The sequence below is a fragment of the Triturus cristatus genome, chromosome 5_2 (assembly GCF_964204655.1).
Source record: "Triturus cristatus chromosome 5_2, aTriCri1.1, whole genome shotgun sequence".
Taxonomy (NCBI): Eukaryota; Metazoa; Chordata; class Amphibia; order Caudata; family Salamandridae; genus Triturus; species Triturus cristatus.
Genome location: NC_140588.1, coordinates 1067356161 through 1067383404, shown reverse-complemented (window position 1 = coordinate 1067383404; position 27244 = coordinate 1067356161).

Below are 27244 nucleotides of genomic sequence, written 5' to 3'. Positions count from 1 at the left end.
ACCTGAAAGTAGGTACTTGACAGCCTTCTCAATAATGGGGACACAGCGTCAATTTTGCCGACTCCCTCAAGGGTTCAAGAACAGCCCGGGGTTATTCTCAGCAAGAGTAACAGAGTTACTACAAATTTTTGACATATGTAGATGACATCTATCTGACAGACGATGACCTGGATAGGCACTTGAACAGGGGGAATACCATTATACTGGGCTTCGCCTCTGAGGGCTATAAATTCAACTTTAAAAAATCCAGAATTGCCCATCTCAATGTCCTTTTCCTAGGATATGAGCTTTCAAGTGAAGGGAAAAGCCTGGCAGCTAACGTTTTAGAAAAGTGTGCGCTGCTCCAACCTCCAAAAATGCTGAAAAACTTGCAGTCGATTCTAGGTTTCCAGAATTTTGGAAGAACTTACATTCTAAATTACGCAGAAAGGGTTAAACCTCTCTACGAATTAATCAAACCTGATTTCTCAATCAAAAATACGACACAGGAACACACAGATATCCTGCGATCACTTCAAGCTGACATGTTAGCAACAAATCACTTACAAACACGCGTAAATACACGCAATTTAGTGATCCGAATCATTTCGGGTCAATGCTGATTCACCTGCTTAACTTTTAATGAAGGTGAAAAATACCAATTGCATACAAATCACATTTGTATACACAAGTGGAAATGCGCTTCACTCTGACAGAAAAAAATCTGACAGCAGTTCAAAACGCAGTAGCAAAAGAAGGAGCTCTAGCTCAGGGGAAATGCATTATTGTCGTGACTCCAGTACCAGCCTTAGAGGCAGTTACAAAAGCGAGCATTCCAAATGCAAAAGCTTTACATCCAAGATGGATACAATGGGTTCATTCTCTTGCTGCAACGGATTGAGATTCTCCCTCTTGATCCGTACAAATTTATAATTTATACTGACGGATCAGCACAACCCGCTACGGAAAGTAAGCAAGCTTACAGTGCAGCATGCGCAATCGTTAAATGTCGTATGCGCGATGATAAATTCCAACCAATGGTCACTAAAACACAATCTCTAGGAGATTGTACAGCCCAGCGAGCTGAACTACAAGCATTCAAATTGGCACTTGAAAATACGGATCGTGAATTCCCCACACTTATAGTGTGTGATTCTTTTTACTGTGTTCAATCATACAATGAATATTTACAGAATGGTTTCAAAGATGCAAAAGGTGGCACAATCAAGCATAAAACGCTTTGGGAACAAGTAGTTCAGTTTTATTATTTTATTATTATATTTATTAAGGAGTTTTATATAGCGCTAGCCTGACCCGAGAATATCGGAGCGCTTCACAACTGTTTTTTTAGCATGATTCATACAATAAGCAGTATTCTATATATACGTTCGGCAGTCCAAGTGTGCTGAGCAGCATTGAGGTGGTACCGGAGTCCTGCGATAACCTCATAGAGTGCACGTTATCTTGGGGTTGATACAATAAAGCAGGATTCTACATAATAGGTTCGGAAATCTAAGTGTACTGAGCAGCATTGAGGTAGTCCGTGAGTCCTGAGATAACCTCATAGAGTGCATGTAGTCTAGGGGTTGAATCAATTAAGGGGGGGAGCAGTTGGGGGTCGAATAGCAGGGAGGAGGAAAGTCTTAGAGCTACAATGTCAGGAAGAGACGACGAGCAGGGAATAGCGAAATGGACTACAAAACACTCATGTGATACACACGCTGAGTCATCAACATGATGGCATTCACGTTGCAGAGAATTCATTGGTTGACGTAGCCGTGAAGGGGGCTGTGCAAACAGCTTCCGTAGCTGCGATCACTCGTTCAAAAATGAGAATAGACAGTGAGATATTGTTGTCTGTCAATGAATCAAGCAAAGGCAGTGGTGCAGCGTTACCTAAAAGATTTCCACTCAAATACTCATATATGATTGATGCGAATAACGTTCCATTTGCGCGAATCCCTGGAGTGGGGGATAGGGTAATTCCAAACATGGAACGTAGATTAGGACTAATCCTAGCAGCACATGAAGGGATAGCCTCTGCCCATGCAGGTGTTTCTGCCACAGTATCGTTATTAAAACAGAGATATTGGTGGCCCGGCATTAGGAAACAGACCAAAAACTATGTTTTGGAATGTGAAATATGCCAACAGATGAAAGTCTCTACAGTGAAACGTCCTGCACAGACACCCCTGTTAATTTCAGATAAACCATTAGCTTGTGTTTATCTGGATCACTGCGGTCCCTTGCAAAGGGATGGTAACTATAAATATATCATGGTCGCAGTGGATTCATGTTCAAGGTTCCTATGGATGTGGCCTCAGCGCTCAGCTGACGCTCGAACTGTTATAAAAGATTTCTTTTTTATTTTTTCGTTTTATACAGCACAAACTAGACCCGAGACATCAGGTATCAGAGTGCTTTACATGAGGACCAGTTTCGTTACAGATGGACACATTCATTTTTGTTAGGCACCGGGAGAGATTAAGTGATTTGCCCAGAATCACAGGATGTTGAGCGTCGTTGCCGAGACTCGAACTCAGTTCCCCAGCTTTGAGGTCCATCCTCTCCCTGATTTGCGAGTCTTTATCGGCATATACGCAATTGGCACACTACATTCTGACTGGGGCCCTGTGTTTAGCTCTCAGGCTTACAAAGAAGCCATGGCCAGTTTGGGCATTGCATTACGGTACTCCTCTCCATTTCATCCTGAGGGAAATTCTGTTGTGGAAAGGAAAAACTGGGACATAAAACAGTCTATAACAGCTAGGGCATTAGGTTTGGGTGATGAGTGGGTCAAACATCTTTATGGGGTCCAACGCTCATTAAATAATTTGCCAAGAAGTTCTCTAGCGGGGGTCACTCCATATGAAATCCTATTTAGAACAAGAATGTGGGTTCCAGATCTCGAATGTAAAGGCACAGTGGTGGAAAATAAACCATTTGATATTAAAGATCGTTTGGCTGTTTTACAGGACTTAAATTAACTAAGATCGAAACAAAGCAACGTGTTCCTGAAGCCAACCACCACTGGGGGAAATTCCAGCCGTCCCAGCAAGGCTTGTCTGGATCCCAAAGCTTGGGGATCAGGTCAGAGAGAAGATCGCAGACAAGAAGGAATTTGGGCCTTCTTACAGACAACCAGTGCCTGTCCTAGCCATCCACGGAACAAGAACAGTAATTCTGCCGCGCCTTGCTGGAAAAAAGGAGAAAAGATTTGTGTCAATCAACCTCATCAAACCACACTAAGTGGCCAATACTAAGCAGTAGGCCTTGTGGACTCCGACCAAGTAGCACACGAACTCCTCTAGCTCCCATCCAAGAGGTTCAAACTGAAAGACTCATCACCATCGAGAATACAGCAGTAAGAAATGAAGGACTAAGCAACAATGCTATGGAACTCATTCCCCTTGAAACCCAAATAACAGTTCGTCCTGATACACCTGTCTACACCAACGTAACACGTGATCAACTGGTGCCAGCGATTTCAACGAATCCTGATGCAATTTCAACCATTGACAGAACTGCCTCTGGCTATTTCATTAACTTTGATATGTTTTCTGAGGATCCAAGCGAACCGGAAACAACGCCAGCCAAAAGAACTTTCAAAGAACGAGCACAAGACTTTTTTCATCTCCTGAAAAAGACTTATCTGGTTTCACCACGGATTGAACTATGGATTATTTCTGGAATACTTTTCTCTCTGCTTTGGCTAGCTTTAGTAATGACTCTGAGCATGTTGATAAATGGAAGATATATTCACTTGGACACCGAAAGTAAAAATGTAAACTTACTTTTGAAACCACACAAATCATCCCATCATGAAGCAAGAGACTTGTCAGCAGTGAACATCACAGCCGTTCCTAAACAAGATGGTATAGTTTGGGACAAAACGGATCATGATATATTCGGCCCGTCTGAACTTTTGAAGATTCCACACTTATTTAAAATTTCATTAAGTGACTTTATTACCTCCAGTACCTATTCTGATGATTGGGACTTTGAGACTGTTAATACCATGATGTCTGATCTAGAAAGGTCTGCTGCATTCTCTAACCATTAATACATAGAGGGTTCAACAGACTATGAACAGCTTTATTGTTACAACCATTATGGTCATCATTTCTTGCTTAGATCTGCAGCACCTAGAAATGTATTTATGTATAAGCAATGGGAACATTGTCCTACACCACCAAGGGGTAGCTCAAAAACGTTTGCAATGAAGTTTCCATATTTTTCAGGGTACAATACATCCAATCCGGAAACGTTTTACTTTAAAAATGTGAACAAAACAGGAACGAAAATTATGTTAACTAATACAAAACAGATTTCTTCTGCAGCCTTTATTGACACAATTGACACAAAATCTGTCTGGGATACAAAAGATTGGCAAGTGCAGGGGATTGAAGCTTTGTTTAGAGCCTGTATCATCCCACAGCAAATAATGTTTTTGAATGACACTGTCCAACAAACGTCTTGCCTTGGGTTAGCCAAGATCAAAGACATGAACTCGCCGTCCATACCTACACCTGCAAGTAATAGCACTACACAGGGGAGGTCGACGTACATACTATTTTACAAAACAACAGATCAGATCCTGAATGGGAAAAAAGGTTGCTCTGGCCCACAGACACAAACATCTGTCAAGAAAGATTCCTGAACAGAATACAGGGTTTTACAATCAACAGGCCAGACCCACGTTATGTTCAAAGACAGCATCCAGGGGTAGTAACAACATACAGTGTAGGAAAATTATGCCTTGATTGGCTACAGAAATCTACACTAGAGGATGTGAAACAACACTTATCTTTACTTAAAGAAGACGCAGACCTTAGGGATTTCTTGCTAGGTCCAAGACAACCGCGTCAAAAACGTTTCATATATGCCGGCATTTATGCTGCTTACAATGAAATATGGAAGGTTACCCAAGCAGACGCCACAGAAAGAATACGAGAAATTGATCGTATTGATTTAGAGAAATCTCTCGCTGTGGTTGACAATGTGTTAACGACTCTGTCATCCAGGATATATTCACTGGGCAACATTGAATTCTCTGCTATAGACATTGTGGAACAAGTCCTGCTGTGACAAGGCTAGTCTCAATTACGTTCTATTCTGTTATTAGGCTGGAATCTACAAAACTTGCATGCAGGCTATGTGCCTTGGCGTTTCATCAACACGTCGTCTCTGTTTTCAGAGTACAATCTCACTGATAAGCAGATCAAACTGGCACAAAGGGGAGCAAAGTATACAGTGCTGAGCATTAAAAAACTGGAAAAATTGCCATTTACGGTAGCAGAAAAAACAGCTACAGAATAGATCCTTCATGGCAAAATAACTCTGCCTGTTACAACTTTCTATTTTCAGTATTGCCTCAAACAAATGCAAGCATTCAAATATGAAAGGTTGGGTAAAGAATACATCAAGACATCCTGGGATTTACCTTACACACACAGATGTTGGAGTGGGGGCGTGAAGTGTTTCTTAGCAGTAAAACACACTGTGAAAATGCACTAAGAAGTTCACTCATATGTCGGTATATTAGTTTACACGGGCCTGTAGCGGTTCTACTGCAAATTTATCCTGCCACCTGCAAGGTTCACCAGCCGCTGTGATTAATCCAACATTTGGCCAGCTTTCAAATGGGAGTTACCTCATGTTGAATGATCAGAGCTGTTGTGGCATGTTGCCAGGCGTCCCATATCTGGTAACGGTTTGCTCCAGGGTTACTTGCTGTATGCAAGTTTTGTTCTCCCAAATAGACACAGTCAGGGAGTCGCCTTTATGGCCTTCACTGAACACCTCTTCTATACGAATTGATACTTTAAGCAGAATGAAAGCCATTCTTTTACAACAAACCGTTCCTTTGACCTTGGCCAAAGAAACCTATGATCTACAAATTGCAAGGACTTTGGCTGAGATACAGGCTCTGTTACTTACAAACTGCCCTACACATTTCACAGAAATGTTGGGATGTATCTTAAACATGTCTGATACGAGCGATATTGTGCATGTATTTAAGACCATATGTTCAGGACTGTTAACACCTTTTCAAGCAGTCCTCAGAATCATTCCAAACTTTGTGCACTCGGTGTTTGGTGGTCTCCCGCTAATTCTAGCACTGGTTGCAGGAATCCTGTTTTTAATCCTACTACTACGCTATGGCAAGCCAATCCACCAGCGTCACTCCCAGCACCTTGGCGAAAGCTCTTCTGGAAAGGAAGTGTCGTGAGCGCATAGCACAACTTTTGGGCTTACCTCGTCTACGAAAATTAAATACCACATGGTTTCTGTCATTCAGACCAATCTGGCAAGATTGCATCTTACCTGTTCTACGCTGCCTGCTTTGTGGTGAAGAATGCGTGCTAGACATCTGTCTAACACTCCCATCAGTCATGCCAATGGATATCGATACTCTGCTGGACCCGATAACGGCCCCAGCGGCTACCAATCCTGATGACGGCATTCGTTGAGATCTCACAGATGCAACATGCTACTGCTGAGGTACGAGATGGATCAACGGTTACACAGGTAACATTGGAAAGGAACATTGCTACTGGCGATGCTTCACATCTATGTGCAGTTAATCTTCTAAACGAGGTATTCTAACTATCACCGACATCGGTAGACAATCTTTTGTCTACAGGAATAGAGGATTTCATGTTTTCACCAGCCCCTTACACTGACTTTTGATTCGGCTCACAGTGTACCGGGAAAGCTATGAATTTGGCCTTCATTTTTCAAAACAAAGACAAATCTTGGAGCTTTTTTTCATACAATTATTTTTTTTTCTAAATTTGTATTTTTCTTTTTATGGCAAAGTAATATGCTTAAAGTAGAACTATTCATAGAGAATAGACTTCTTTGAACACTTTCAGGGACACATTATCACCTTTTATTCACAACAATTTCATTTATGTAACATGACATGAAATGGCTTTGATCTTTTCTTCAGTTATTGTAAACCATTTAATCATATGTGTATATATTTCTGTTCATTCATTTAGCTTCCACTGTAAATATATGCTTAGAATGAAACATTGCTTAATATGTACAGCACGTTTGCGTTTCATGTCCAGCAAAGGTTTTTTTAGTATGGTTTTACAAATGTTTTTAGCAACATGTGGTACTCAATTTTCTATGTTTAGCATTTTAATGTTTAGCATTTAGTACTATCGATCATTCGTTAGTGGAGTGGGTGTTGTTTTTCCTAGGTAGGATTATTGATTTCTCCAAGAACTCATCTATTATGCATGAACTACTATTCCTTAGGGGTTCATTCATGACGTCTTCCTCTGCCCGACTTTACATCAATGCTAACATTCCTAAGCACTTTCCAGGTATTAATATACCTTCCCTTACCATGGCAAACCACGGCTCGGCTGCACAGCTCGATATGCAGAGAATCCAGCTTCCAGTGTTCTGACTCCCTTTGTGGGGTGTTAGAGTTTGACACCCGGAAAGAGATTCCCACCTCTCTCATTCTAAGGTATGGAGCTGACTAGAACCTAGAGGGACTCTTGGCATATGCAAAACTATAGCTTACCACACTACATAATACAGCACCTAGTTCTTACCTTGTACTACACTTAGGTTAGGTACACTGGGGTAGAACTATTTAGAAGCATCAGACGAGTATCCACTTTTTAGCCTATGTTATTTATGTATGTGTATATGAATATATGTCATAGCTAGAAGACAATGCTATTGCAGTATTATTTCTTCTTACTGCTTACGCTGTACGTATTATATCTCGCATACTGTCTTGCGATTGTAACAGCTCATATCTCTTACACGAGAAACAAGACTGTTCAATAAATCCTTTTTGATTGAAACGCCCCTCTATCTATTTCTGTGTAACTCTGAAGAAACTACGAATGCTCGATTGACTGAGTGAAACTGTTATCTGTTGTTTCCACGATTCTGAGACATGTTCCGATTCTAAGGGAAACAAAGTTGTCATGTTTATGCGGTTGCCAGAAACTACTCCCTTCTTGTTTATTCAAGGAGTTTCTAGTGGCCTCTGAGTTAGCTGGCACACAAAGTAATTAAGTTTAATGTACTCGATAGAGGCATACTGACCTCAGTCCTGTACCACAACTATAGTGTATATTATTCCAATGCGTAGAGCCTATAAGGGAAATAGGAACTACACTACAGTAAAGCTAGCACTTCTGCTCTTGTCTTCTCACCTAGCTTTCGTTCTTGATCCCACAGCTTTATCTGATCCCATGTTGCTCCTAACTCTACCACGTGATCCACCAAGTGGACCTGCCTCCATATATCAATCGGCACCTGGAACCCAAAAAACAACATAATATCAGCTAACATCATAACTGTCGAATCGGCCGCTTCAGTCAGTTCTTTATAATAAGCAGTCAGATTCTTTCTGGGATCTGGCAACTGGTTTTTAAGAGAAAGTACTTTGCTTCTCTTCCAGGGGTATAAACCCATTGTTCTAGAAACCGTGCCCCCTCTCGGGGCCGAATAATATCACCAGCTGCATTTCTTTCTTCTGGTGTCTCGGGGTGATATATTGGGTGCACTTCTCTCATAGGGAACTGTGCTAATGCTGTGGAACCCTCTTTAAGCATCCTACCTCGATATTTTAACAAAATAGTAACCTTTTTTAACACAGAAGCAGGATCCATACCGGAACCATACACTTCATCTCGTATTTCAGAAACCTCCCTTGGGACCTCAGCATTAAAGCGCTGCTCCCACAAATTCATCAGCATTGTACACATATGCTTAAGCGCAAGTTGTTGCGTAAGCGGTTCATACTGTCTCATCACACTCCATACATCCTCAACCATATAGGTTGGATTTCGAATCCACTGCGCAGCTTGATTCGCCACCATCTCCCTTTCTTGATTACTTACTGTAGAATGCACCAATACCCTACTCACGCGTTCTTGCACTTTCTCTCAACTTTCTGGGGAAATTCCACTCACAGGCGTTCTGTCAAATTGCATCATGGGAAGTGAAACATCCGCCGGTGAAAGAGTGTATGAAGAGACAGGTACCATCAATGCACGATCTTGACTAGAGGGAGTAAAGAAAGTCGAACCAGAAAAAGCAGAAACAGGTGCCGCAGACGGAGAGCTAGCACCCTCCAACCCGGACATATTTAAAGCAGTATAATACCCAGAAGGTGTCAAATGCAGACCCGGAATGTTAGGAGGAGGAGGACTAGTGGGGTCAAGAACCGGGGCCAGAACCCTTGCAGCCTGGAACTGGGAAGCTGGAACAACAGGATATATCCGAAGAGGAGCATAAGGTGGAAGGGGTTGGGTGTCTAACAAATCTTCAACAAAAGCATCACTTTCATTTTGAACGACATAACTCTTCTCAGCTTGCAGTCGAAGCACCCTATCCGCGCACTCAACGCCTTTATTTATTGTCGCTTTATCATAAGCCATGGCTTTCTGCGTGATCGTCAGCGCCTGTCTTTTCCTCGTATTTGTTTCCTCTCTAATTTGCTGCTGCTTTGCCTTCTTCTTCCAAACTCTCAACATATCAAACATTGACTGACTACTCTTCTTAGCAAACAGCCTCACTTCTAGAAAATTCAGCTATTGTTCATCGAACGAGCCAACAAGTGGCCACTGCAAATCAGCATTGTCCTTCGTATATTTATGCCATAAGGTGCTAAACATAATAAGGCCAATACCGTGCTTTATGTACATATCAAAATTCGGGGTACCCTCTGGAGGGGCAGGTTGTCTTTCCTTCAATCAATCACTTGAACAACAACATCGACATACAAAACATCCAAGTTTACTAAAACACGGCATCTTAATATAAGATACTTAAACAATTCCTACCGCGCAAGCGCAAGGCAAATCCACTTCTCTGTCCAAAAATTGTACACAAAATACACCCAAAAATCGGCATGAACAGACCTCTTAGGTATGCGATACTACACGGCCCAAACAGACTTTCACTAAGCACCACCTAAGAACCTCTGTTAGGTGTATGGATAGCCCAGCTCGACCCTGCTGTGATTAGACACGATCTAAAGCCTATCCCGCATCTTGTAGCTCATGAGCCGTTAACAACTCTCAAACCACCATGAGATTCAGCCCCAGCACTCGTTCACACAATACAGTTCAAACTCGCTATTAAAGCACAGCCCAAGCAGGATGTCCACAATACTTAAAGGTACAACTCAAGGGTCTTCCTTGTCAAACGTGGTCCAGCACTGCCCGTGAGGTTCGCCGCTAAGGCTTGTCTCTTCTGTGGCTCAAGACCACTGAGCTACAGCTCGATGGGCGACCTCACCCTCACAGTCCGGCACCACTTACGGAGCACAGACGGATTTCTCCCTCAGGTCGGTAGTGTGGCTCCGTTGACAAAACACGCCCCGAAGTCTCTGCCCCTCCCGGTGCTACCCAAGAACCACTATGAGACGAGTCTCAAGAGCCCGAATCACCTGGAGCAGTTCAAGTTCACACCGAAAGGCGATCAACGGTCTGCCTCGCACGGTTCAGTCCAACACCACCTTAAGACTGGCGCCAACTCTCCAGACCAATCTGGTCATCTCCAGGGTCTCGCCGTCTCTGGACCCCAGCGTAATCACCACTAGGCAGGGCACCCTCGATCAGGCGGGCGGGGCAAGCCACAGAAACTATCTTGTGGGGGCCCCCGGTCCGCCCACCAGCCCAGCCTGCACCCCGACCTCACAAACCGTTTGCGGGTGTGATGGGTGATTAATCGCGGGGTCCCTGTTCGGGCGCCAACTGAAGGAAGTGACCCGCCTAGGGTCACTCAGGTTACTAAACCACCTCTCTGCCTTACCTATATCAATGAAGAGTCGGTCAGCCAGTAGAGAATGCAAACAAGCAGTGTATTATCTATACTCTGCAGAGGAGCCCAAAATACAACATGTACCATGCAATGCTTGCTAGTGGACTGACTCAATAATCATGCGCAGCATAGTGTGATACATCAAAACACGTCATAAAACCCCTAGAGCACGCCTACATGGGAAAGTTACAGGTTTAGGTATGCGTACTTTAGGGAGGTAGTGGGGCGTACATCACCAGCCCCATACGGACACACGGTATCTCTTAGCCAAGTTTAGCCAGCTGCATCCTCGCGCCTCCCAACGTAGGAGAGGTGCTGCAAATAGAATATTACTTACGCACACAGAATGGCCTATTTACAAGCGAGGCAGTGCCACTTATTGAGTAAGAGAAATGAAACTGGACGTATACTTATCAGGTGAACAACAAGTATCATGACGCAGCTGTCTTGGCCTACCTCGTTCGCAGTTTAGAGCTTACGGCGTGCTTATAAATAACTATAATATAGGATGGCGACCAGTATACAAAATGGCTGCCACCCGTCCAAGACTAACCTGTTCTGTAAAACATCCTCTCTATTTTATAGCTCAGCTGGTTGTCAATATAGATGACTACCACTGTTATATTTAGCTATATAAGGCTAATCTATTTAGTGTAATATAAGGGCATAGTACCTTATATAATTTTGAAACCTACAGGGTGAAGCATCTCAGCGTCAGTGCAAAGCATCTCAGTGCCAGTACGAAGCATCTCAGTGCCAGTACGAAGCATCTCAGTGCCAGTACGAAGCATCTCAGCGTCAATCCGAATCATCTCAGCACCAGTGTGAAACATCTCAGCGTCAGTGGGAAGCATCTCAGTGCCAGTGCAAAGCATCTCAGCGTCAGTGCAAAGCATCTCAGCACTAGTGTGAAGCATCTTAGCGCCAGTATGAAGCATCTCAGCGCCAGTGCAAATCCTTCTTCGAAGCCTTTGGTACCCACTTTGGATCTGCTACAGAAAGTGATAAACGATCTGAAAATGAAGACCGCTCTACTCAGGTCCAGGCGTGAGGCTCAGCAGTAGGTTCAGAAAGATTCTCAGTGCAGACCCTTCCTCATTGCCTCATGGTGAGTATTGTGGTCAGTGTGAGGACCTCTTTGTCTCTGATTCTGTACACCTTCAGATATTGGACATTTTATATCATGATGATGGTGACAACAGTGAGATGGTCACTCTACTGCCTCCTACTTGCACTGACATTCCCTCCTTTGGCCCTGCAGAAATCTAATGACTTGTACACCTGCCCTGAGGTGGATATGTGGTGTCCTTGGGGGTCTCCATCTGAGGTGGAGGCATCATTTGTGCCTTTCTTGTTCAAGGCTGCTGAAGTTCTGGAAATACCTTTACTGTTGAAGCAAAACAAAGCCTACCTTCTCACAGAAACCGTGTAGCCTGCCTCCTCTTCCATGAAGCCCTTGCTGCCCTTCGACAAACTCTCCATGGACTAATCTTGGCTGCATGGACCAGGGGAATCACTCACTCACCTGTCTTCACCCTTCTGAACTGGATGAACTGACATTCTCGGCTGCTCACCCATCCTCGAGGAGTCTTGCTGTGCAACCTTTTCTGTAACTGAACTGTCTCTTTTCTTTCCACTCCCCAGGACAGAGACACAAAACGGATTAAAAAAGATGGGGAGGAAGATCTCCATTTTAGGGTCCCTGGCACTTCAATCCGCCAACACTGGGGGCGGCAGAGGGCAAGATGCAGTATCAGGCTGCAGAGGAAGGAGACATACAAAGCAGTCTCCGACTTCAGAGGCAGGAGATATACAAAGCAGTCTCAGGCTGTAGAGGCAGGAGACATACAAAGCAGTCTCCGACTTCAGAGGCAGGAGATATACAAAGCAGTCTCAGGCTGCAGAGGCAGGAGACATACAAAACAGTCTCAGACTTCAGAGGTAGGAGACATACATCACAGTCTCAGGCTGCAGAGGAAGGAGACATAAGAAGCAGTCTCAGACTTCAGAGGTAGGAGACATACAAAGCAGTCTCAGGCTGTAGAGGCAGGAGACATACAAAGCAGACTCAGACTGCAGAGGCAGGAGACATACAAAGCAGTCTTAGGCTGTAGAGGCAGGAGACATACAAAGCAGACTCCGGCTTCAGAGGTAGGAGACATACAAAGCAGTCTCAGACTGCAGAGGCAGGAGACATACAAAGCAGCCTCAACTTCAGAGGTAGGAGACATACAAAGCAGTCTCCGACTTCAGAGGTAGGAGACATACAAAGCAGTCTCAGGCTGCAGAGGCAGGAGACATACAAAACAGTCTCAGACTTCAGAGGTAGGAGACATACAAAGCAGTCTCAGACTTCAGAGGAAGGAGACATACAAAGTAGTCTCAGGCTGCAGAGGCAGGAGACATACAAAGCAGACTCAGGCTGCAGAGGCAGGAGACATACAAAGCAGTCTCAGACTTCAGAGGTAGGAGACATACAAAGCAGTCTCAGGCTGTAGAGGCAGGAGACATACAAAGCAGTCTCAGATTTCAGAGGTAGGAGATATACAAAGCAGTCTCAATTTCGGGGGTAGGAGACATACAAAGTAGTCTCAGGCTGCAGAGGCAGGAGACATACAAAGCAGTCTCAGACTTGAGAGGTAGGAGACATGCAAAGCAGTCTCAGACTTCAGAGGTAGGAGACATACAAAGCAGCCCCAGACTGCAGAGGTAGAAGACATACAAACAGTCTTGGGTTGCACAATCAGGACAGATACAAAGCAGACTCAGGCTGCAGAGGTAGGAGACACACAGCAGCAGTCTCAGGCTGCAGAGGCAGGAGACATAGTGAGCAGTCTCCGACTTCAGAGGTAGGAGACATACAAAGCAGTCTCAGGCTGCAGAGGCAAGAGACATACAAAGCAGACTCAGACTTCAGAGGCAGGAGACACACAAAGCAGTCTCAGGCTGCAGAGGCAGGAGACATACAAAGCAGCCCCAGACTGCAGAGGAAGGAGACATACATAGCTCCAGGACACCTTTGGGTAATAGTCGCGCTTTACAAATATTAATAACATAACATAACATAATATAACAAACAGTCTTGGGTTGCACAGTCAGGAGACATACAAAGCAAACTCAGACTGCAGAGGAAGGAGACACACAGCCTCAGTCTCAGGGTGCAGAGAGAGGAAACACACAACTGCAGCCTCGGGCTGCAGAGACGAGAGACACACAGCAGCAGTCCAGGCTGCAGAGGCAGGAGACACACAGCTTCAGTCTCAGGCTGCAGAGGCAGGAGAAACACAAAGTAGTCTCAGGCTGCAGAAGCAGGAGACACACAGCCTTAGTCTCAGGCTGCAGAGAGAGGAAACACACAACAGCAGCCTCAGGCTGCAGAAGCAAGAGACACACAGCAGCAGTCCATGCTGCAGAGGCAGGAGACACACAGCTGCAGTCTCAGGCTGCAGGGGCAGGAGACACACAAATGCAGTTTCAAGCTGCAGAGGCAGGAGACACCCAGCCTCAGTCTCAGGGTGCAGCAGCAGGAGACACACAGCTGCTGTCTCAGAGTGCAGGGGCAGGAGACACACAGCCCGCAGTCCCAGGCTGCAGAGGCAGGAGACACACAGCCCGCAGTCTCAGGGTGCAGGTGCAGGAGAAACCCAGCCTCAGTCTCAGGCTGTAGAGGCAGGAGACACACAGGAGTCCCTGACTGCAGAGGCAGGAGACACACAGCAGCAGTCTCTGGTTTCGATGCAGGAGACACACAGCCACAGCCTCAGGCTGCTGGGGCAGGAGACACACAGCAGCAGTCTCAGGCTGCAGGGGCAGGAGACAAAAAATTGCAGTCTCAGGCTACAGAGGCAGGAGACACACAGCAGCAGTCTCAGGTTTTGAGGCAGGAGACACATAGCCTCAGTCTCAGGCTGCAGAGGCAGGAGACACACAGCAGCAGTCTTGGGTTTCGAGGCAGGAGACACACAGCCACAGGCTCAGGCTGCAGAGGCAGGAGACACACAGCAGCAGTCTCAGGCTGAAGAGGCAGGACACACACAGTAGCAGCCTCAGGCTGCAGAGGCAGGAGACGCACAGCTGCACTCTCAGGCTGCAGAGGCTCGTGACACACAAATGCAGTCTCAGGCTGCAGGGACAGGAGACTCACAGCAGCAGCCTCAGGCTGCAGAGGTACGTGACACACAAATTCAGTCTCAAGCTGCAGAGACGGGACTCACACAGCAGCAGCCTCAGGCTCCAGAGGCAGGAGACACACAGCTGCAGTCTCAGGCTGCAGGAGCAGGCGACACACAGCTGCAGTCTCAGGGTCCAGAGGCAGGAGACACACAGCTGCAGTCTCAGGCTGCAGGGGCAGGAGACACACAGCTGCAGTCTCAGGCTGAAGGGGCAGGAGAGACACAGCTGCCGTCTCAGGGTCCAGAGGAAGGAGACACACGGATGCAGTCTCAGGGTGCAGAGGCAGGAGCACACAGCAGCAGTCTCAGGCTACAGAGGCAGGAGACACACAGCTGCAGTCTCAGGGTCCAGAGGAAGGAGACACACAGCTGCAGTCTCAGGGTGCTGAGGCAGGAGCACACACAGCCGTCTCAGGGGGGTAAGGCAAAAAATACACAGCAGTTTAGGGGTCCAGAGGCAGGAGACACACAGCTGCAGACTCAGGCTGCAGGAGCAGGAGACACACAGCTGCAGTCTCCGGCTGCAGGGGCAGGAGACACACAGATGCAGTTTGAGGCTGCAGGTACTGGAGACACAGCAGCTGCAGTCTCAGGCCGCAGAGATAGGAGACATTCATAGCAGTCTCAGGCTGCAGAAGCAGGAGAAACACAGCCTCAGTCTCAGGCTGCCGAAGCAGGAGACACACAGCCTCAGTCTCCGGCTGCAGAGGTAGGAGACACACGCCGCAGCCTCAGGCTGCAGAGGCAGGAGACACAGAGCCTCAGTCTCAGCCTGCATAGGTAAGAGACACACAGCCGCAGCCCCAGGCTGCAGGAGACACGCAGCCTGCAGTCTCAGGCTGCAGGGGCAGGAGACACACAGCTGCAGTCTCAGGGTCCAGAGGCAGGAGACACACAGCTGCAGTTTGAGGCTGCAGGGGCTGGAGACACAGCAGCTGCAGTCTCAGGCCGCAGAGATAGGAGACATTCATAGCAGTCTCAGGCTGCCGAAGCAGGAGACACACAGCCTCAGTCTCAGGCTGCCGAAGCAGGAGACACACAGCCTCAGTCTCCGGCTGCAGAGGTAGGAGACACACGCCGCAGCCTCAGGCTGCAGAGACAGGAGACACAGAGCCTCAGTCTCAGCCTGCATAGGTAAGAGACACACAGCCGCAGCCCCAGGCTGCAGGAGACACGCAGCCTGCAGTCTCAGGCTGCAGAGACAGACGGGGGACAATCAGCAGATATCTGCAGAGGTTGTCTGAGGCAGGAAAGGTAAGATACATCCGGCAGAATACAACAGCAGTCACAGGCTAGAGAGACTGGCATCACCCAGCAGTGGTCTCAAATCACAGAGCCGTCACAAAGCAGCAGTTGTAGACCGCAGAGGAGGGGGCATTTCCAGCTAGCTCAGTCAAGACAGGAAGGGGGCCCTGAACTGAGGTCTGTAGCTGGAGGGTGGGAAGGCCTCTTCACACACCTGTCTCAGTGCACACTGCAGTCTGTGGGGTTCTTAACAGACCTGACTCAGTGCACACTGCAGTCTGTGGGGCTCTTCACAGACCTGACTCAGTGCACACTGCAGTCAGTGGGGCTCTTCACAGACCTGTCTCAGTGCACACTGCAGGCGGTGGGGCTCTTCACAGACCTGACTCAGTGCACACTGTAGTCTGTGGGGCTCTTCACACACCAGACTCAGTGCACACTGCAGTCTGTGGGGATCTTCACACACCTGTCTCAGTGCACATTGCAGTCTGTGGGGCTCTTCACAGACCTGACTCAGTGCACACTGCAGTCTGTGGGGTTCTTCTGTCTCAGTGCACACTGCAGTCTGTGGGGTTCTTCACACACCTGTCTCAGTGCACACTGCAGTCTGTGGGGTTCTCCACACACCAGTCTCAGTGCACACTGCAGTCTGTGGGGTTCTTCTGTCTCAGTGCACACTGCAGTCTGTGGGGTTCTTCACACACCTGTCTCAGTGCACACTGCAGTCTGTGGGGCTCTTCACAGACCTGTCTCAGTGCACACTTCAGTCTGTGGGGCTCTTCACACACCTGTCTCAGTGCACACTGCAGTCTGTGGGGTTCTCCACACACCTGTCTCAGTGCACACTGCAGTCTGTGGGGTTCTCCACACACCTGTCTCAGTGCACACTGCAGTCTGTGGGGTTCTTCTGTCTCAGTGCACACTGCAGTCTGTGGGGTTCTTCACACACCTGTCTCAGTGCACACTGCAGTCTGTGGGGTTCTCCACACACCAGTCTCAGTGCACACTGCAGTCTGTGGGGTTCTTCTGTCTCAGTGCACACTGCAGTCTGTGGGGTTCTTCACACACCTGTCTCAGTGCACACTGCAGTCTGGGGGGTTCTTCTGTCTCAGTGCACACTGCAGTCTGTGGGGTTCTTCACACACCTGTCTCAGTGCACACTGCAGTCTGTGGGGTTCTTCACACACCTGTCTCAGTGCACACTGCAGTCTGTGGGGTTCTTCACAGACCTGACTCAGTGCACACTGCAGTCTGTGGGGCTCTTCACAGACCTGTCTCAGTGCACACTGCAGTCTGTGGGGTTCTTCACACACCTGTCTCAGTGCACACTGCAGTCTGTGGAGCTCTTCACAGACCTGTCTCAGTGCACACTGCAGTCTGTGGGGCTCTTCACACACCAGACTCAGTGCACACTGCAGTCTGTGGGGATCTTCACACACCTGTCTCAGTGCACATTGCAGTCTGTGGGGCTCTTCACAGACCTGTCTCAGTGCACACTTCAGTCTGTGGGGCTCTTCACACACCTGTCTCAGTACACACTGCAGTCTGTGGGGATCTTCACACACCTGTCTCAGTGCACATTGCAGTCTGTGGGGCTCTTCACAGACCTGTCTCAGTGCACACTTCAGTCTGTGGGGCTCTTCACACACCTGTCTCAGTGCACACTGCAGTCTGTGGGGTTCTCCACACACCAGTCTCAGTGCACACTGCAGTCTGTGGGGTTCTTCTGTCTCAGTGCACACTGCAGTCTGTGGGGTTCTTCACACACCTGTCTCAGTGCACACTGCAGTATGTGGGGCTCTTCACACACCTGTCTCAGTGCACACTGCAGTCTGTGGGGTTCTTCACACACCTGTCGCAGTGCACACTGCTGTCTCTGGGGTTCTTCACAGACCTGACTCAGTGCACACTGCAGTCTGTGGGGCTCTTCACACACCTGTCTCAGTGCACACTGCAGTCTGTGGGGATCTTCACACACCTGTCTCAGTGCACACTGCAGTCTGTGGGGCTCTTCACAGACCTGTCTCAGTGCACACTGCAGTCTGTGGGGCTCTTCACACACCTGTCTCAGTGCACACTGCAGTCTGTGGGGCTCTTCACACACCTGTCTCAGTGCACACTGCAGTCTGTGGGGTTCTCCACACACCTGTCTCAGTGCACACTGCAGTCTGTGGGGTTCTCCACACACCTGTCTCAGTGCACACTGCAGTCTGTGGGGTTCTTCTGTCTCAGTGCACACTGCAGTCTGTGGGGTTCTTCACACACCTGTCTCAGTGCACACTGCAGTCTGTGGGGTTCTCCACACACCAGTCTCAGTGCACACTGCAGTCTGTGGGGTTCTTCTGTCTCAGTGCACACTGCAGTCTGTGGGGTTCTTCACACACCTGTCTCAGTGCACACTGCAGTCTGGGGGGTTCTTCTGTCTCAGTGCACACTGCAGTCTGTGGGGTTCTTCACACACCTGTCTCAGTGCACACTGCAGTCTGTGGGGTTCTTCACACACCTGTCTCAGTGCACACTGCAGTCTGTGGGGTTCTTCACAGACCTGACTCAGTGCACACTGCAGTCTGTGGGGCTCTTCACAGACCTGTCTCAGTGCACACTGCAGTCTGTGGGGTTCTTCACACACCTGTCTCAGTGCACACTGCAGTCTGTGGAGCTCTTCACAGACCTGTCTCAGTGCACACTGCAGTCTGTGGGGCTCTTCACACACCAGACTCAGTGCACACTGCAGTCTGTGGGGATCTTCACACACCTGTCTCAGTGCACATTGCAGTCTGTGGGGCTCTTCACAGACCTGTCTCAGTGCACACTTCAGTCTGTGGGGCTCTTCACACACCTGTCTCAGTACACACTGCAGTCTGTGGGGATCTTCACACACCTGTCTCAGTGCACATTGCAGTCTGTGGGGCTCTTCACAGACCTGTCTCAGTGCACACTTCAGTCTGTGGGGCTCTTCACACACCTGTCTCAGTACACACTGCAGTCTGTGGGGTTCTTCACACACCTGTCTCAGTGCACACTGCAGTCTGTGGGGTTCTTCTGTCTCAGTGCACACTGCAGTCTGTGGGGTTCTTCACACACCTGTCTCAGTGCACACTGCAGTCTGTGGGGTTCTTCACACACCTGTCTCAGTGCACACTGCAGTCTGTGGGGTTCTTCACACACCTGTCTCAGTGCACGCCCCTATAGGGTTCTTCACTTCCTGATCAATCATTCCTTTACAGACTCAGATTCATCTGGGCCCCATCCATCCCATACAAAGGCTCCCTCTTCTGGGGGGTGGGGGGACAGGGGGGGGGGGTTGCCCACACAGAGAAGGATGTAACCCCAGGGATAGATTGCTCCGGAGGAGGAGTGGAAACAGCTTAAATTGAAGAAGCAAACACCATGACCACGGTGAGAAAATCAGTGTACAGGAACGCGTCATGGCCTTGTGAACCAATCCCAGAGCCGCGTGAAAGTATCTTAGAGTGACAGGTATCTTTGTGCAAAACGTACAACGAAATGTGACCTGCATTAAAAGTGTTAATTCCAAATATAGTCATCAATAAATTGTATTTCATAGTTCTTGCTAAACTGTACTTTAGACTCAGAACTAACTGTGTAGCTGTCACACTTGGTGTTACAGACTCTCATTTATGGACCCCCAGTGTCAGTGGTTCCTGAATTAAGTTAACTAAGGCCAAACGAAGATGAGCACGTGCGAGGGCCAATTAACTCAGCCATTGGCCGTTTTACTGGGAATTAAACTGTCTCTGGGACACCTGTCCCTTCGAGAGAGGATGTCTCTCTCTACTCCCCCAGTCTGCAGTCTCCATTCCTTCTCCGGGCAGGGGGCCTTGGGGACCTCCGAGGAGGTCACTGCACAAAGGGGAAGCAATCTATAATCAGGGCCACTGGAATTATGACAGGGTTGACTAAATTATGCGGCAAGAAAATGCAAATTCTGCGGCAATTGGACTAATTGTGTGATGATATTACTTCATTCTATTTTATTTTTTACAGATTGCAACACCGTAGATTGCAACACCGTCTGGGTAAAGATTTCATCCCATTAGTGCGATTTTAACAACCAAAAACATCAAAAAGCAACTGAAAGATGACCCTTGTGAACGGCCGTCCACTCCCCACAGGACGCCGCGCTGATCCGAATGAGCCAGAAACATTTACTTTTGTTAAAACCTGCAGATTATGCGGCAGTTTATGGGTTTTTGTTAAAGACTGAACATTATGCGGCAGATGATGAATTATATGGCTAAGTCTGCAAATCCATAACCATGCAGAACACGCTCTGGCCGCAGAGTTGCATATTTCAGGGGCCCTGTCTATAATTGTCAGCAAGACTTTGTTTTGGAAAAGTTATCCTAAAATGCTCTCTGCAAATATTTATTTTGCGGTCGGGGAAGAGATTTGAGATACAGCAGTGGGACAAGTCTCCGAATGTTATGTAAGATGTCCCACAAAACATCTGAGTCCAAGGAGGGCGCTCTCAGCAGGAAGACAAGAAACCAGGGTGACTGAGTGGAGGAACCAGCAAAAGCAGTGACTCTGATAAAAACAGACACACACCATCAATAAGTCATATAGACTCCCAGAGGTGAAGGTAAATGTAATGCCACTAGATATGAGCGATTGCCCACTACGCCAGAACACCGCCTCTTACAAGCACTGAGACAACCAGAAACTACCCAAACACACACCATGAATCACTTACAGCTTTCTGGGGAGCAAACAAATGAAAAGGAAACAAATTAAACATCCCGGATACCAAGTGGGAACCTTACATCATGATGTTATGAGGCAATTTGACTTTCTTTTGATTCTAATATTGACCTGGAAGGACTAATGTGCCTTTCTAGGTGCCTGTTCTCACCCTGCCAGTGTGCCCTAGCCGCTACTGCACAACGACAACCTCCATTGGACTCTATAGTAAAGGCATTGAAATCTATACTGCCCCTTGCCTGTTTTGGCGTTCCTTGTGCTGAGCACGGGTCTTCCAAGATATCCCTGACAGAATCCTTTCCCCTGAATAGCCACATCCTTCAAAGAAAGGGTTCCTGGCTTATGTGGGCACCTAAGATGGAAACCTCTCACTCATCTGGGTGCGTTGACAAAAGCCGTGGATTCTCAGGATTGATATGCAACATTCTATCTCTTCCAACTGATGAGATCCTTGAACTGACCATTTGTGATACTAAACTCTAGAATAGCATCTGCCTTTCATTACTATGTGCCATCAACTACAACTACAGGAGGTGAGCTGCAGTCATCTGATTGGGCTGCTTTAAGGGAGGCTTAACTGACCCGCTGCAGAGCCTACCACCCTAGTGATTGAAAAGGGTCCTAAAAACATGGGAGGACACTTAGGATAGATGCTGGGAAGAGTCAAATCTTTGGAAGAGAAATAGACTGAATTACCTTTCTTGATTTAAAAGGGGCTAGTTCTATGGGTCTATCAGCACGTTTCTCATACACTAGTTAAGACTTTTGCAGATGACCAAATGAAAAACTCTGAATTTTCTTCAAAACTCTAAATAGCACCTTTAATGAAGGTAGTTTTACTGTGCCAAAAGCGAAGGCCATAATAAGTAGTGGACACCACAGGTACAATATAGGCAAAATTATAACAAACTGTATAATGCATTGTTATATCCAATTCGTCTGACCTAATCATGAGGACAACATCACAAAACATCATAACTATTGTTCAAAAGTCTTATTCGCCCTTTCAGTCTGTCCGTCTTTCTGCGGATGGTGACCAGTGGGCTTAGAACTAAATGACCCCTAATAGTTTAACAGCACATTCCAAAATTTTGATATAAACTGCACCCCTCTATATCTAATGATGATTTCAGGCAGCTCAAGGAGATGGTCGATTTCTTTTGATAACATCCTGGATATTTCTATAGCTGCTGGAAACTTCATGAGGAGTACAAAATTAGTGAGTTTTCTAAAACAACCCACAACTAATAACAAGGTGGTAAAGCCATTGGAAGTAGGCAGTTGAACAATAAAGCCCATTGAGATTTGAGATCAGGGTTAGGTGGGTACCCGAAGTCTGTGATCTGTCATGGCTTGAACAATCTCTAAACATCTTGATGTGCTCCTCCACTTGTTTCTTAAGATTAGCCCACCATAACATATGTGCTAGTTATTCCCCTGTCCTTCTATATCCCGGAAACCTGAGACTAATGTGTCATGTGATAGGAAACTTAGTTTGCTTTGTATGCTTCATTCTGTAATAAATATCATCTTAAATTCTAAAGGCAACACATTCTGAAAATTCCGTAAACTAGGATTCGTTTCTCTCGACGAGTTAGCATCACTTTGCATCACCTTTTCCTATTGGCTATGTAACATTGCTCGAATAAATGTGATTGTTCAGGTTCTTCCTGTTGCGATGGAGCAACTGATTTCCATGTCTCTTTCCAGGTCGATGGGTGATCTAATAAGTGAAGCTGGAGAAGAACAAAGTCCATCAAGAGTGTTTCACATTCAAAAACTTTATAGATTTGAGAAAACCTATATATTTATGGTTTGTCCACAGTAAAATCTTATGCATGGTCCCCTACGAATACTGTCTCTAAAGGGCAAGTGAGTATTTAATATCTATTAGCGCCTGACTCTACTGTGTAATTGTTTTCTGTAGCTGAAAGAGTTTGGGTGCAGAAGGCCACATGATGGAAGGGGCCAGTCTTAGGATGTCTTTTTGAGAGGATGGCCTCCATTGTGAATGCCAATGCTTCAGTTTCCAGAATGAAATGTTGATCCACATTAGGATGTCTAACAATTGGGGCCATAGAGAATGCCCGATTCAGTACTTTTGCTATAGAGACCATGCCTTCTAGAGCAGAGCCCCCTTTTCATTTCGGTTTGAAAATGTGTGTTATTGAACATGTAGCAACTGATGATTTGCTATTTCATCACATGTACGTTTCTGGCATGTGCTTTTATTCTGTAAATGTGTGATGAATATGTACTGAAGTTATGACAAACACGATCATGCGAAACACATTCAGTGAATATTTAATGATTGTTATAAATGTTATGACTGTTTCCCTTCATAATGCCATTATTTCATTTACTTTAATCACTTGCTTTTGTGCGACTTTAGTTTAGTTTAATGTATTTAAACACATACTGGACAGGTTCCATTTTAGCTGTAGTTTTCTTTTTATTTAGCCTGTTTAGCATGTTTCATTGTGGCCCAGACACTGCATGTCATTATCTTTCACTTAACTCATGAAAGTGTCAATTCATCTAAAGACTGAATTTGCAAACACCTCAGGTGGCTTAAGTCTGATGCAAGTTCCCTTTTATCTCTGTCTCAAGGTCAAGTCTGATGCAAGTTCCCTTTTATCTCTGTCTCAAGGTCAAGTCTGATGCAAGTTCCCTTTTATCTCTGTCTCAAGGTCAAGTCTGATGCAAGTTCCTTTTATCTCTGTCTCAAGGGCAAGTCTGATGCAAATTCCCTTTTATCTCTGTCTCAAGGTCAAGTCTGATGCAAGTTCCTTTTATCTCTGTCTCAAGGTCAAGTCTGATGCAGGTTCCCTTTTATCTCCGTCTCAAGGTCAAGTCTGATGCAAGTTCCCTTTTAGCTCTGTATCAAGGTCAGGTCTGATGCAAGTTCCCTTTTATCTCTGTCTCAAGGTCAGGTCTGATGCAAGTTCCCTTTTATCTCTGTCTCAAGGTCAAGTCTGATGCAAGTTCCCTTTTATCTCTGTCTCAAGGTCAAGTCTGATGCAAGTTCCCTTTTATCTCTGTCTCAAGGTCAAGTCTGATGCAAGTTCCCTTTTATCTCTGTCTCAAGGTCAAGTCTGATGCAAGTTCCCTTGTATCTCTGTCTCAAGGTCAGACAGTGAACGCTTACAATAAACTTGAGCTGAAGATGATGCAGAGGATTAGGATCTTTTTACGGAGTTGATGTACTTACATCTGCCTGGTCATTGGTCTGTCTATCTCTGACCTTGTTACCGCAACTCGTTGTCTTTCTAGGACCCTGTGAAGATGTCAAGTCATCCAGACCATGACATTGAGAAAACCACCTAATGCAACATCAGTCTGAGACAACTGCCTTATTATCTATATTTCAAGGTCAGATAGCAACAATACCATAAACAATGTAGTCTTAATAACGTAATAATAATGCGTTTCACCTACTGATGCACACAGAGTATGTCAAATGCAAAAACAACAGTTGATGGACAGAATGCAGAACAATGTCCTACATTCACCCCAGTACAGAGATCTGGGCCTAAATCCATAGTTTTTTTTGCTCACCATGCTATTCCAGTTTAGACCTGGCCATATGCAAATCAGTCTTGACCCTGCGCCCAATGGGAACAGTCCAGCCCATACTGCCAAGCCAGGTCCTCCCTGAACTGGAAACAAGCATCCTAGGACCACTTTCGGGGTTTCACCCCTCTTCAGCCAGTAGTGTAGCACAGATTATGTCAGACATAAGGTTATGTCAGAAATTCCCCATATCAGATGTCCACAGTATAAAAAGCCTGTCAGGTGACCACTTAGAAGTAGAGAAATTTCACCCAGGTCACACGGATGCAGATCGCAGATGAACACAGCACCAGATTCCACCTTGACTGAAGAAGCCTCCAGCAAGACTCTCTGAGGCTCTGCAAAGCCTTTGCCTTCACTAACTGGGGCTAGGATTGTGTTCTCGCACAAATACAATCTCCCTGCTCTTGGCCTTGTGCTTCAAATAACTGCCAAACCATTCCAAACAGACAACAAATCCTGTTGTTCAGGAATGCGCACTACCTCCGAAACGCAGGCTCGAACTACCATGGCGCTTAGAGGTAGCACAGTTAAGGTCTACATATTGTGATTTTAAAATAAATATCTTGAAATACCTATTCCATCTCTAGTGATCCTTGAGCACGTAAATCATTAATAAATGATCTTTAGATCACCACGGCTCCCTGTGAGTAGCCCAGAAAGCACAGACACACCTAGGCAGGTATGCTCAGTGGGTTGTGTGGGGCTAAAATTGCCTGTTTTTTCACATTCAATCGCTGGTACATTGAACTAAGTTCACTTATGACACCAGTATGTGTAAAAGGAATCCATGTATCGCTAAGCAGGAATACTGGTTTACACAACCCTTTGAATGCCTCTTCTTGCTCTGAACCCCAAACAAAGGAAACTCCTTTTTTGGTCTCGCGCCTAGCGTTGCAGTGAGCAGCATTGCTCGCGCAGCGCGAGACATTTAGTACCTGAAAAACGGGGTTTGGGTAGCTAACCTAGGAATCGCACATGCTCGTGCATGTGCTTTTCCTTTTGTTGTACCCGATTGGTCTTTGCATGCTTCTTTTTGTAAAAGACTTCACGCAATTAGCCAAAGGCGGGCGCATTGCTCCGCCCATGGCCTATTGGTGTCTATTACGTGCTTGGTGCGCGTAATAGACACCAATAGGCCATGTGGTTTCAATTATCGTGCCCAGACACGGGCGCGATAATTGAAAGCACATGGCTCGCAGTGGCGCGTGCACGTGCACCACTCACGGGCTTCTTTGTTTTTAAAGCAGAAGTGAAAGCGAACGCTTTCCCTGCCGCTTGTTGCGGTATTTTCACCTAAACAACAAATCTTGAATCACTCGCCCCGTTTCAATCTGCTATGAGGACTTCTAAAAGAGATATGTGGTAGGTTTCAAATGCATGTATTTAAATTAAACTTTTTTTCTTTGTTTACCATTGCTGGTGACTCTTACCACAAATAATAAATATAAATAAAAGTGTTGATTTGCAAGGATACCGATGGTCCACTGTGTCCATTAGAATGAAAGTGTTCCATTTTCACAGTGCCTAACCATAATACGCCCAATACTTGACAGGGCAAAACCCGACTAAACAAACCACCCCTCTAAAGCATTAATACTGCCAGACTCCCTATCCTGGTAGTTCTGTCCAAACAAAACAATACGTGCCTTTGCTGGGCTTTGATTGTTCCCATCTGAACAAAGCATTCAAGCTGAAGTCTGGTCTGTTTCTGCAGCCTTTCACAGCACCGGAAGGTGTGTGCCCTGCATGCGGAGACACCATGAGGTGCGCGCAGAGAGCCCGGGCCGGCTATCCTCGAGCGCAGATTGTTTGCTCTTCCACCCTGCAGCCCGTGCGCCCCTCAGCAGCCATTTTCCCTCCATGCCGCCTCCGTGGCGCAGGCTGGCATCACTTGTGATTACTCGTCTCTTTTCACTTCACGGACCCGACGCGACTGCAGGCAGGTTTTTATTTGCATTAAATTGGCTAGTAATGGTGGCTCCAGACATCCAAATAATTGTAATTACGTGGGTGTCTTCTTGGCGCACTTATGGGCCGAGGATGGCAGCAGCGGGGCAGGGAAAGGGGGCTTCTTAAGGTAGGCATGACAGAAGGTCGAGCTGTCCGAGCAGCCACAGAGGAGCACGCGGTATCCAAGAAAAGCACCCCGCTTGCATATTTAAATGTGTTTAGGGATTCCATGCGCTCGTTGGGTTGGTTGTTAATCTTGAATTGCTTTCAGTCTTCAAAACCAATACTCGTTCAGAACAGCTCCAGGTTTAGTATAGTTCATCAGCGGCCTGTATTAGAAGACAGAGTAAGTCGTCTTCACTTCCAATAGCTGTAAGAGAAGCAGAGCTGGGCATGTTGTAGTTCTGTATTCTAGACAGGAAGGCTGTACACTGAAACAACTTTACCAGTTACGAATGTAAATAGACAATAAATGTTAAGATCTTGCTTGGAGAGTAGGTGTTTGTGTGGAGTGATTTCACTGGAGGGAGACATCAAACAAGAAATTATGTGCAGGTCCCCGAGTGAGAAATTCTTTAACGCAAACTGTTAGTGACACAAGTGTGTGCAAGAGGTTGTTTCATGTGGGCTTCTTCTGTACTCTGAATAAACCGTTTAACCAACTCCTTGTGTCTCGTTGCCCCTCTCACTCCCTCTAAACAGCCACCACCCAGCCACCACCCAGCCTCCACCCATTGCCAGTTTTTTATTGTCCCCAGAATGAGTGCCTTGCAAAATTGCTGGACTTG